This window comes from Megascapheus bottae, unplaced genomic scaffold (assembly GCF_031878675.1).
Source record: "Megascapheus bottae isolate mThoBot1 unplaced genomic scaffold, mThoBot2.hap1 HAP1_SCAFFOLD_74, whole genome shotgun sequence".
Lineage (NCBI taxonomy): Eukaryota > Metazoa > Chordata > Mammalia > Rodentia > Geomyidae > Megascapheus > Megascapheus bottae.
In genome coordinates, this window is record NW_028327284.1 from 60,001 (window position 1) to 72,500 (window position 12,500).

Sequence of the window (12,500 nt, forward strand, 5' to 3'; positions counted from 1 at the left end):
AAGAGTTGAAGAAACCCCCCCCCACCCCAAACCCAAAACAAAACCGAGAAAACGTCCACAAGGGAAGGTCGGGCGGGGTGGTGGGGTGGGCTTTCCAAAGTCTGGGCCCCCGTGGTGGTGGCATGTTTACAGGTGGGCAAGCTCGGGTACATTGGCTATGCTGGAGTCAGACAGTCTGCTGCTGCTGCTGCTGCTGCTGCTGCTGCTGCTGCTGCTGCTGCTGCTGCTGCTGCTGCTGCTGCAAGGTTTCCCTGGCATCTGTAAGCTCCAGGGAAAACTGAGTGCGGGTCAGTTCTTCACGGACTTCTATTGCTCAGTCACTCACACATAGGCAGGAAAAGCCACAAGGGGCAGTGAGGCTCTGGGATAGTGCCTAGGCCCCGAGTTCAAGCCCCAGGACTGGCCAAAACCAGCAAACAAATACAGAAATGAGGGGACAGGAGTTTGGCCTAGTGGAAGAGTGCTGGCTTAGCATGCGCAAAGGCCCGGGGGTTCCATTCCTTGGTACCAACCACATCCATAGGGGGCAAAATAATAACAATCAAAAAAACCCAGAAGTGTGTGGTGCTCTGGCTCAAGTGGTAGAGCTCTAGCCTTGAGAAAGAAGCCCAAAGACAGTGCTCAGGCCCTGAGTACAAGCCCCAGGACTGGCCAAAAAAAAAAAAAAAAAGACAGAGAAAGGAGAGAAACCCGACCTCCTTTTCCTCCCTCCCCTTATCCATGTTTCCTAAGAAAACTGGTTTTCTTCTGTCTCCACCAAGTCACCAGATCTAAGTAAAATACAGAATTTTAGGTGCTCAATAACTCTCCGGTTCAAAGTACAGAAAAAGAAGAGGGGGATGGAGGGAGGGAGGGAGGGAGGGAGGGAGGGAGGGAGGGAGGGGGGGAGGGAGGGAGGGGGGGAGGAGAGAGAGAGAGAGAGAGAGAGAGAGAGAGAGAGAGAGACAGACAGACAGACAGACAGTCAGACAGAGAGACAGAGACAGACAGACAGACAGACAGACAGACAGACAGACAGACAGACAGAGGGCCCCGAAGGGGAAACATGAAAAACACAGTATCGAGGTCATTTTTAGGCTGAGGCCTACCCTCCAACCAGGCCTCTGAGACTGCCTCCTTCCTGGTGGGATTGCCTTCACTGGAGCCCTGCGTTTGGAAGGTGTGCACCCGGGCTGTCTTGTCTGTGAATGCCTAGCGGTACTTTCCCGTGCCTCCCAAAATGAAACTCAGGGCCTGGGCTTTCTCCAGGCCAGAGCTCTACCACGTCGTCAACCACAGCAGCAACAGCTGCAGCATTCGTTTCTGACTTCACTGAGGAATGGAAGCCGGGTCTTCCCGTTTGCTAAGCAAGCCCTCTCCCACTAGGCCAAACTCCCGGTCTCATCGATCCTACTTCCTTGAAACGATTTTCCTGAAGGTAGCGGTCGTGGAATTCCGGGCCCGCTAGCTGTTTGTCTTGTTGTTTGTTTGGTTCTCTGTAGTATTTGATTTTTTTTTTTATTTCCCTTTGGTGGTTTCTCTCCCCCAGGCCCCACCCCCACCCGCAGGGTGAAGCCTAACAGGAATATCAGGCCGTTGCCATGACAACATTTACAAGACAAAGCACAGTCCGCAGTCCCAGCTTTGTTTCTGGGGAGGAGCTGACTAGCTGAGTGGCTTGCCTTCACCCCACCCCCACCCCCACCCACCCGCGTCTCCCCCCCCCCCCCCCCCGCTGACACACACCGCACACCGCGCGCGGGGAAATGGCTCACACTTCACTCTGTCTTGACAAACACAGCCTCTCGTGTGCTTGGCCTGATCCTTGGGCAGGAAAAGGCAGCTTTGGGAGTATTTTTTTTTTCTGCTGCCGGCCACTTCCCTGCTTTCCTGGGCCAGCGACACACACTGCACACGCGCACGGGCGCGCGGGGAAATGGCTCACTCTTTACTCTGTCTTCACAAACACAGCCTCTCGTGTGCTTGGCCTGATCCTTGGGCAGGGAAAGGCAGCTTTGGGAGTATTTTTTTTCTGCTGCCGGCCACTTCCCTGCTTTCCTGGGCCAGCGATGGGCTGGCTGGCTTGTCTCCTACTAGCTGGACTGGTCAGACTGCTACCACCCGCCCCCTGCCTGTGGCGGAGTGAGTGCCGCCCCAGTCCACAGACAGAATTGGGGGAGGGCGTGGGCATGTCTTGGCAGGACTGGGCTCTGCCCTGTACCCTTCGGTGAGGCCAGGTGTGTGAGTACGAAATGCCCCGTGCGGCTGACCCCCCACTTGGCTGACCTCCCTGGGGAGAGAGGAGAGAGGGGAGGAAGTCAGGAGTCTGGTCTCCTCTTCATTTTCCCAAGCTCAGGCCAGGCCAGGCCCAGGGCCAGGGCCAGGGCCAGGGCCAGGGCCAGGGCCAGGGCCAGGTGAGAGATTTCCCAGGCGAGAGATTTCAGGATCACAGATGATGATGATGATCATTGAGGATGATGGATGATTGGGCCTAGCCTTGAGAAAGAAGCCCAAAGACAGTGCTCAGGCCCTGAGTACAAGCCCCAGGACTGGCCAAAAAAAAAAAAAAAAAGACAGAGAAAGGAGAGAAACCCGACCTCCTTTTCCTCCCTCCCCTTATCCATGTTTCCTAAGAAAACTGGTTTTCTTCTGTCTCCACCAAGTCACCAGATCTAAGTAAAATACAGAATTTTAGGTGCTCAATAACTCTCCGGTTCAAAGTACAGAAAAAGAAGAGGGTGAGGGAGGGAGGGAGGGAGGGAGGGAGGGAGAGAGAGACAGAGAGAGAGAGAGAGAGAGAGAGAGAGAGAGAGAGAGAGAGAGAGAGAGAGAGAGAAGGGAAAGGGTGAGAGAGAGAGAGAGAGAGAGAGAGACAGAGAGAGAGAGACAGAGAGAGAGAGACAGACAGACAGACAGACAGACAGAGACAGAGACAGAGACAGAGAGACAGAGACAGACAGACAGACAGACAGACAGACAGACAGACAGACAGAGGGCCCCAAAGGGGAAACATGAAAAACACAGTATCGAGGTCATTTTTAGGCTGAGGCCTACCCTCCAACCAGGCCTCTGAGACTGCCTCCTGTCTGTGAATGCCTAGCGGTACTTTCCCGTGCCTCCCGAACTGAAACCCAGGGCCTGGGCTTTCTCCAGGCCAGAGCTCTACCACGTCGTCAACCACAGCAGCAACAGCTGCAGCATTCCTTTCTGACTTCACTGAGGAATGGAAGCCGGGTCTTCCCGTTTGCTAAGCAAGCCCTCTCCCACTAGGCCAAACTCCCGGTCTCATCGATCCTACTTCCTTGAAACGATTTTCCTGAAGGTAGCGGTCGTGGAATTCCGGGCCTGCTAGCTGTTTGTCTTGTTGTTTGTTTGGTTCTCTGTAGTATTTGATTTTTTTTTTTTTAATTTCCCTTTGGGTGGTTTCTCTTCCCCAGGCCCCACCCCCACCCGCAGGGTGAAGCCTAACAGGAATGTCAGGCCGTTGCCATGACAACATTTACAAGACAAAGCACAGTCCGCAGTCCGAGCTTTTCTGGGGAGGAGCTGACTAGCTGAGTGGCTTGCCTTCACCCCACCCCCACCCCCACCCACCCGGCGTCTCCCCCCCCCCCCCCCCGCCCGCAGACACACACCGCACACCGCGCGGGGAAATGGCTCACACTTCACACAGCCTCTCGTGTGCTTGGCCTGATCCTTGGGCAGGAAAAGGCAGCTTTGGGAGTATTTTTTTTCTGCTGCCGGCCACTTCCCTGCTTTCCTGGGCCAGCGATGGGCTGGCTGGCTTGTCTCCTACTAGCTGGACTGGTCAGACTGCTACCACCCGCCCCCTGCCTGTGGCGGAGTGAGTGCCGCCCCAGTCCACAGACAGAATTGGGGGAGGGCGCGGGCATGTCTTGGCAGGACTGGGCTCTGCCCTGTACCCTTCGGTGAGGCCGGGTGTGTGAGTACGAAATGCCCCGTGCGGCTGACCCCCCACTTGGCTGACCTCCCTGGGGAGAGAGGAGAGAGGGGAGGAAGTCAGGAGTCTGGTCTCCTCTTCATTTTCCCAAGCTCAGGCCAGGCCAGGCCCAGGGCCAGGGCCAGGGCCAGGGCCAGGGCCAGGGCCTGCTTCCATTTCCCAGGCGAGAGATTTCAGGATCACAGATGATGATGATGATCATGGAGGATGATGGATGATTGGTCCTGCCTGGGGCCTGGATTGCTGTCCTTGAGCTTTTTCACCTGAGACTGAAGTTCTACTATTGGAGCCACAAATCCACTTCCATCTGGCTTTTTGGGCCGATGCTATCGATGTAGTTTAGCGAGTTAGTACTCAGTTCGTATTTTGCCAGTTCATTCCCAGGGCCGAGATCCCCCTCCCTCCCCGCCACCCCAGGTCCTCAGACCTGAAGTTAGGGCCTGGGCGCTCGGTCCTTGGACCTTTCTTCGGCTAGTATTCTGCCAATTGAGCCACAGAACCACTTCCAGCGTTTTCTGCCAAGGTGTCATCATCGTTAGCATTGCATTTTTTTTTTTAACTTTTAAAAATTGGTCAGGGGGCTGGGAGTTTGACCTAGAGCGGTAGAGTGAGTGCTTGTCTAGCATGCACGGAGACCCAGGTTTGATTCCCCAGTGCCAAGTACATAGACGAGATGGAAGTGGTGCTATGGCTCAAGTGGCAGACTGCTAGCCTTGAGGAAAGAGCCCATGGAGGATGCTCAGGCCTACACTTCAAGCCCCAGGACTGGGGGGGGGGGGATTTAAAAAAAAAACCGACAGCTACTAAGAGCGGCTCCACCACTAAAAATAGGTTTGTGGTTTAAGAAGACACCTTCGGAGCGTTCTCATAGGAGACTGCGTCAGGCAATGGAGACTGGGAGCTGAACCAAAGCCTCATCGAAGCAGAGTGGACTGCATTTACATTTGATTCCATCTAAATGTGACTAAGATATAAGAGAAGTCTCTGGGGCCGGGAGTTTGGCCTAGTGGTTAAAGTGCTTGCCTAGCATGCAAGAAGACCCTGATTCGATTCCTTGGTACCACATACATAGAAAAAAGCCAGAAGTGGTGCTGAGGCTCAAGGGGTAGAGCTCTAGCCTTGAGAAAGTCCAAGGACTGTGCTCAGACCCTGAGCTCAAGCCCAGGACTGGCAAAAAAAAAAAAAAAAAAAAAAAAAAAAAAAATAAGGGAAGTCTCATTCGCCTCTGTCTTGTACTTCTGTATTCATTTTTTTTTTAACTTTTGCTAGAGTGTCCACTATACCCATCAAAGAATGACAGTACACGTCATCCCCAGAATCTATACATGTGTTCCTGGCTCACTCTGTAAAAGCCTAGTAAAATGACCATGACACACACATTTGCCCATCCACACTATTAAAAAAGAACTTGCATTTCTATACCTTTATGGGAAAAAAATTCTGTGTATGTGTCATTGTTATGCAGGAGCGTATTTTGCTGGTTTGAAAGAAGAGGATGCCTACAGTTTTCTAGCAGTTTTCTTTGTTTCTTTTTACAGCCATGATCTTTGCTGTACTCTTGCTGACGGCCGCTAGATTTTAATGTATCTGTTTCCCTACTTGATCACATTACCGATTCTGATTTCAGTGTTTCATCTGTTTTGCGTTTGTTTTTTCCTCATGTCACATTGGCGAAGGACCCAGGAATAGGACACAAAGGTGGAATAAACATTAATTTTGTGCATTCTTTGGTAACTTTTCTGTGTTTGGTCACTGCAAAGCTTTGCTTCAAGTGTATGCATTTTATTCAAATCAGTGATCTATGTCTATGTGATTTCCTAAACATAATTGTGGCTTCTAAAAAAAATGTAACATCCTGATTACATTCCTAACTAGAATGAGTATGTCCGGTTTTGTACCTTGATGCTGTATTTTAACCCTTTGTATCACTTAGGTTATTTTGCTTTGGTTAAAAATGGCTCAAGTAGAGAAGCGGTCCCTTGATGAAGACAGCGTACAACACTGTAAATAAAATGTGTACCGTACCGTCAATTGTCTTTAAAATAAATAAATGAATAAATAAATACATAAAATAAATATAAATATTGTTAGTATGGGCTGGGAGTGTGGTGTTGAGCCACAAGTGTCTAAGGACAGCGCCCAGGCAGGCAGGCAGGCAGGCAGGCAGGCAGGCAGGCAGGCAGGCAGGCAGGCCGGCCGGCAGGCAGGCCGGCCCTGAGTTCAAGCCCCAGACTGGCGAAATAAATAGGAAGATAAATACAATACATCCATTTCTGTGTAGTACGGAGGCCAGGAGTGTGGCCCACTGCTAGAGTGCTTGCACAAAGACCTCTTCCCCACCCTGGGTGGGTGAGGAGTTTTGTTCTCGGGTGCCCGGAAGGGGGGGGGGGTCGGGGGCTTGATCGATGTTGGGTCGGCTGTTTCCCCTTGTCCTGGGGCGCCACCTAGCGGACACTGCCTGTCATGGCGGACAGTGATTCCGCCGTGTTGAGGAAGTTCTGGTGAAGAGGCTCATCTGGAGAATACGGAGTGACCCACCGGCTGTCAATTCTGCTGGGTTGTTGAAAATGAAACTCTCTTGGAGCCGGGGGTCCAGTGTCTCATGTGTGTCACTGCACCTACTCAGGGTGGAAGAGGGAGAGAGAGGACTGGAGAGGGGGGGGGAGGGAGGCAGCGACAGAGACAGACGGACACACAGACACACAGACACACAGTAGACAGATGAAATTTACACAGAGAGACACAGAGACAGAGGAGGGGTAGCTAGTGGGAGGGAGAATGAGAGACTGCTTGTGAACTGTCAGGCGGTCACAGAAAGGGCCTGGGCAGATGAGATGGTAAATAGGTACATGGTTCCTTCATTTCCAAGGAGGAATTTTTTTTTTTCCTCTAGTCTTGGGCCTGGGATAGCGTCCCTGAGCTGCTTTTTGCTCCAAGCCAGCACTGTACCGCTAAGCCACATTCCCAGTCCTTATTGCTATCATTATTAGTTTTTTTTTTTTTTTTCGGAACAACCTTACCCCTTCTTTCGCTTGCTTCCCCATCCCTGCCCACACGTTGCATCGTTCGTTTTCCACACAGTGCATGGCAAACACTATCCTACTTCCTTTAAAATCTGTGCCCCTTCCCTTGCTCCCTCTGAGAGAAAGAAAGAAAGAAAGAAAGAAAGAACGAACGAACGAAAGAAAGAAAGAAAGAAAGAAAGAAAGAAAGAAAGAAAGAAAGGGAAAAGTCTAAATGTCAAAGAAACCACACCACCATGCCATGCATGCCAGGTGTCCATGTCATGGAATTTGTTTGGATCCCAGGTCTCGTGTATCTGCAGTGCCTTTCAGTGTTCAGAGGAGTTCCACCTTCTGACCAAAAGAGAGCAGGTGCATCACCCACCCACCCACCCACCAACTCACTCGCAGCACAGGTCAGGGAAACCACGGCGAACACCCAATAGGGAGAGAAGAGTGGGTCCACTCACTCACTCACTCCGTCAGTCACCAATCATGCCAGTCACAGCAAAGGCAGTACTTTTAGTACTGGGTGGGTTTTTCCCCAGGCCGCTCTCCACCCCTCCCAGCCCCCCCACCCCTTCCTTCCCCCGAGGCGAGGCTCATGCACCTGCACCGTTTGCTCCTTCATCATCCACGAAGACCCCTGTTTTCTCTGGGAAGACGGGCTCTCGGACCCGGTCTCTCTGTTCTGCTCCCTCCCTACCCGGGTTCTCCTCTTGGCGTGAGCGATTGTAGGAGTTTTCGGGTGGGGTGGGGTGGGGTGGGTGGGGCAGGCGTGCAGGCCGGCGTGAACGGGGCAAAGGGTGGAAGCGGCGATGTTGGAGGGGGGGGGGTGGGCACGGGTGGTGGAGGTGCCCATCCGTCTTCTGTTTCGGGACTGGCCGGCCAGCTTCACCCGTCCCCGGGCCGCTGCTGCGTGACGGCGAGGCCGGCCGGCCCGCCCGCCCGCCCGCCCGCCGGCCCGCCACGGTTTCACTGTCGGCTTCACGGGCGGCGGGATCTCAGTGTAGGTCTCCGGGGGCTCCAGTGGCGTTGCTCGGGGGGTTGCAGAGGGGCCCCGGCAGTCCCCGGCCGCCGCCGCTTTGGCCCCGACCGACCTCTGCGGTGCCTCTCGGGGCGAGGGGGCGGGGAGGGAGCGCGGCCGGCCCTTTCTCTCCGCGCCTGCTGTCCTCGGAGCCCCGAGCCGGCCGGCGAGTGCCGATCGCCGATCCATCCCGGGCAGAGAAACTCGGGGGTGGTGTCGGGTGATGACACCCGGGGTGGGTGGGGGCCGCCACCGGTGGCGGCGGTCGCGCACCTGGGAGCCGGCCGGTCGGCTTCAGCGTCCCCGCTCGGGACCCCATCCATCTCCTTCCCCGAGTCGCGTCCGCGTTCTCGGGCGCGGCGGGCCGCTTTGGGGCGGCGAGTCCCGCCCGCCCGCCGCCGCCGCCGCCGCCGCCGCCGCCGCCGCCGCCTCCGCCGCCGCCACGGTTGGTTTCACTTTCGCCGCCGCCGCCTCAGTCCAGGGTCTCCGGGGGCTCCGGTGGCGGCGGCGGCGGCGTTCCGGAGGTTGCCGAGGGGGCCCGGCCGCTCGTCCCGACCTCTGCGGTGCCTCTCGGGGCGGGGCGGGGAGCGCGGCGGTTTGTCTCCGGGCCGGCCGTCCGCGGAGCTCCGAGCCGGCCGGCGAGCGCCGATCCCGGGCAGAGCAACTCGCTGGTGTCGGTTCAGGGGAAGGCGGTTGTCGCGCGCCCCCTGGCGTCCGCTTTTATATGACAGGTCCTTCGTCCTCAGCCGAGCGAAGGAGGGCGTCTGGCGTAGTGCGTCCCGGCAGAGGGCCGGCCTCTCCCGGCTGCCGGGCGCGGCCGTCCCCGCGGCGTCGCTGTGGAGCCGGAGCGGCCGGTCCGTCGCAGATTGCACCTGCAGGAGAGTGAGGGGCCGGCTTGCGCGTCGCGTCTCCTCCCGGCGTCCGGGGGGCAGCTTTGTCCGGTCGACCAGTAGTTCCGTCGGGGCCCCCGAGGCCTCCTCCTCGCTCTCTCCCCCGCCTACCCCGCCTAGGGGAGGCGAGCCGGCCCAGAGAGGAGGCGTGCGTGCCGGCACGGGCGGCGCTGGGGAAGGCCGGCGGCGGTGGCGGCGAGCCGACCGATGGGCTCTGGGTCACGGCCTCCCCGGTCTGTCGGGCCCCCACACCGGTCTGTCGCTCGGTCGGTCGTTCGGTCGTTCGGTCGGTCGGTAGGCCGGCCGACCGGCCAGTCCCCCCCCCCGCGGTATGACTCGCAGGCAGGTACGCTGGGCCGCCCCGCCTGGGTCCGGGGGGGCCGGAGGGAAGCCTGGCCCGAGGTCTTCGGGTCCTCTCCCCTACAGCAGGCTCGCGGCGGCTCCCGGCGGCCCCCTGGCCCTCTGACTCCGCGTATCACCGGGCTTTGGTCCGAGGCGGTGGCGGTGGGGACGACCGACGTCTCCGGAGTCGCGGTCCCCGAGTGATCGCCGGTGGGTGGCGGGGGCCCGGACGCGCGGTCCCCCGCCTAGGAGGGTCGTCGGGCCCGAGGTGCCCGCGTGTGCGGCCGACGAGAACCTCGGAACCCGGCGGGACCCAGGTACTGAGGTGTGTGGGACGCCGGCGTGGACTCGCCCGGTTCGCCCTGGCCTCTGGGCCCCTGCCGGGAGGAAGACCTCCGGAGTCAGGGACCCGGACCCGCTCCCGGTGTGTGTGCGTGCGTGGGTGCCCCCGGCTGCCCGGCCGACTCCGGGGCCGGGGCCGGGGCCGGGGCCGCGCGCCTGCCTGCCCGGTAGGACGCCCCCTACCGACCGGGCCGTGAGCCCATGCGCGTCCGCGCGGGTGCGCACGTCTGAGTGCCCGAGATACCGGGGAAGGCTTGCTCTGATCTCCGCCACCTCCCAGCCCGCTCTCGCTTCTCGTGTATTTTTTTTTTTTTTTTTTTTTGCGTGGTCGACCAGTTGTACCGCGAGTTCCGTGTTTCTCCCCGTTGGGGAGGTGTTGGGGACAGCGGTGCCGAGATTGGGTTCCGAGAGGCCCGTGACGTGAGCGAGTTATCCCCCCTGCTGGAGGACCTACTTTTCGTGTCGTGACGTGTGCGATTTGTACCTGCAGGATGGTGCTGACATGCCCTCTCTCGGTGGCTGTCAGTGGGTGCTCAGCCGTCTCTCGGGGTGCCGTGTGCCCGGGCTTTTCCCCGCTGCCGCCCCGTGTGCCCCCTCCCCGCCTCCTCCTCCCGCGTGCTCCCGCCGCCCTGCGCAGGCCCTGGCCCTGTGGTGGCTTGTGTGGTTGGTGGATGGCGGTGGCGCTGGGTCACTCGACCGCCCGGTTGCCTGAGTGACGCCTGTCTCCCCGCTCGAGGAAGACCTTCCCGGGTCGGCCCGGGGGGGTGGTCTGCGCTGTGCCGCTCACTTGCCCGTGTTTTCTCCCTGTGCCGGCAGCCTTTTGGAAGGCGGTTGTCGGCATGTGCTCTCCACCCGTGGGGTGCCCGAGAAGGTGGGAAGAGGGGGAGCCGGCCCCCGTTTTTTTTCCGGTTCACACCCCGTTCACGCAGCAGTAGCCCGTCCTGCTGCGGTGCGCCCTCCCTGGTGTGGTGGCCTTTGCTGAGTTTTCTCGGCCTTTTTCTTTTTGGTTGTGCCGGTCTTCCCGAGCACCGGCTTTTTTTTTTCTTGTCGCTGCCTTCCTTCCGGTACTCTCGCTGGCCGCGGCGGTCCCCGGCGTTCCCGAAAGCTTGGGGTGCCATGGGCTCGGGGTGTCGTGCCTATCTGCGCCTTGCCAGGTGGCCAGTTTTTTTTTTTGGAGTTTTTTTTTTTTTTTTCTCTTCGCTCGCTCTCCCCTGGCTACGTCTAGCCCAGGGTCACGCTTCGCTCCCGGGCCCGCTGCCTCCGAGTGCCGCGTGGCTGTCTCCCCATCCCTTCTCGTGATCGATGTGGTGGTGATGCGATCTCCTTCGGGCCCGGGCCTAAGCTGCGCCAGGCGAGGGACGGACATTCATGGCGAATGGGACCGCTCTTCTCGTGCTGCTCGTGGGCCCCTCGCCTCTCCGTCCCACCGTGTTGGTGGTGTGCGGGAGGCAGGGGTGCGGCATCCGGGCTCGGCCGCGCTCTCCCCGCTCTTGCCGTGAGATCGGGGACCTGTGTGCCGGCAAGGGGGGCAACTCTGATCTCGCCTCCCCTTTCCGGCCACTCGCAGCGCCACGGGGCCGGCCCTCTCCGCGGCGAGGGTGGGCTCTGTGCCCCGTGGACTCCCGTGCTGCGGTGCGAAAGCGTCTGCAGCTCCCGGCTCCCTTGCGGTGCTCCCGAGAAAGCTCCCGGTCGACCCCCAGGTGCCCGAAGCTGGGCGGTGGTGTCGTTCCCGTTTCCCGTGCCCCGTCTGGTGGCTCGCTGCCCGTGGCGTGTCCCGGCCATCCTCGCTCGAGTAGGGGGAGGCTGTCGCTGTTGGAGATGCGGTGCCTTCTCGGGGGTCGAGGCGGTCGGCCCGAGAGGCCGGGTGTGCGTGTCTTGGGGTGCCGGTGGGCGGAGCGGTCTCCTCCCCTTGTTGGTGAGCCGCTGTTCCCGGCCTTCGGCTGTGCTCCTTCCCTGCCGTGTCTCCTGGCGGCCTCGCTGGGGGACCTGAGAAGTTGCAGTGGAGGTGAGCCGCTCGGGGGCCGGGTTCTCCGCCGTGCGCCTGTGCACCCTCGACCGCCCCTTTGCCCTCTCGCGCGAGCGGCACCGCCGGAGCCGGTGTTGCTCGGACCGCAGACCCCCCCTCCTGCCCGTGCCGCTGGATGGGCGCCTTTGGCGGTGACCCCTGGCGGGGGCTCCGTCGGGCTGGGTCCGGCACCCCCTCAGAGTGAGAGGTGTGTTCTCTAGCTATCTTGGTTCGGGGGGCGGTGCTGCTCCCGCTGGGCTGGCGGGGGTCGCTCCCGATGGGCTCCCGCGGCTCTGGCCGTTCCCCGTCGTCCCGCTTCTCGGAGAGCGCTTAGCGGCTTGCCCCAAGCCGCGTGCGCGATGGCCGATCGATTGCGTGCCCGCGCCTCCCCCCTCCGAGCTGGGGGAGGATCCCGCGGGGCCTCTCTCTCGGGGCCGGCGCCTGGTTGTGGCAGCGGTGTGGGCGATTTCCCGACCTGTCCGCACCCCCCCGCCTCAGGCAAGCAGCGGCGCGCTGGTCTGGGCCGCGTGCGGGCTCGTCGCGCGAGGGCGATGTGGCGTGGCCGTGCGGCTGCCCGGGCACTCGGAGGAGGGGTCGGGTCCCGTCCCCCCTCCTCCCACTCCCGCAGCGCCGCCCTCGGGCGGGTTGGCTCTCGGCCGCCCTCTGCCCCGGCGTCCGCGTCGGGCGACGGCCGGCGGCCACGACGGCGTTGCGTGCGAGCCAGGCGGTGTGGTGCTCCGTGGCTGTGAGGCCGTTCCTCGGCGACGCTCCGTGGTGGGGGGTGGCGACCCCCTCCGGAGCCGTGGGAAGGCGGTGCGTGTGGGCGCTGCTCCGGCCGGCCGAGGAGGCCGAGTGTCAGACACGTGGTTTCTGGCGCTGCCCGGTGGTGTGGATGGTTATGGCGGAGTGGAGCTCGGAGAGTGCGGCTTGGCTTGGCTTCCGCGGGCGCGGT

At 59.9% G+C, this 12,500-nt stretch overlaps 1 long non-coding RNA gene across 1 annotated transcript in view; it reads left to right on the plus strand.

Moving 5' to 3' along the window:
* The window catches only part of LOC150040155 (uncharacterized), a 5,932-nt gene extending 785 nt beyond the window's left edge, over positions 1-5,147 (plus strand). Inside the window, exon 2 of the long non-coding RNA XR_016534048.1 lies at positions 4,772-5,147. This is a non-coding gene — a long non-coding RNA (uncharacterized LOC150040155). The remainder of the gene's footprint in view (positions 1-4,771) is intronic.
* Positions 5,148-12,500: the final 7,353 nt, after the last annotated feature.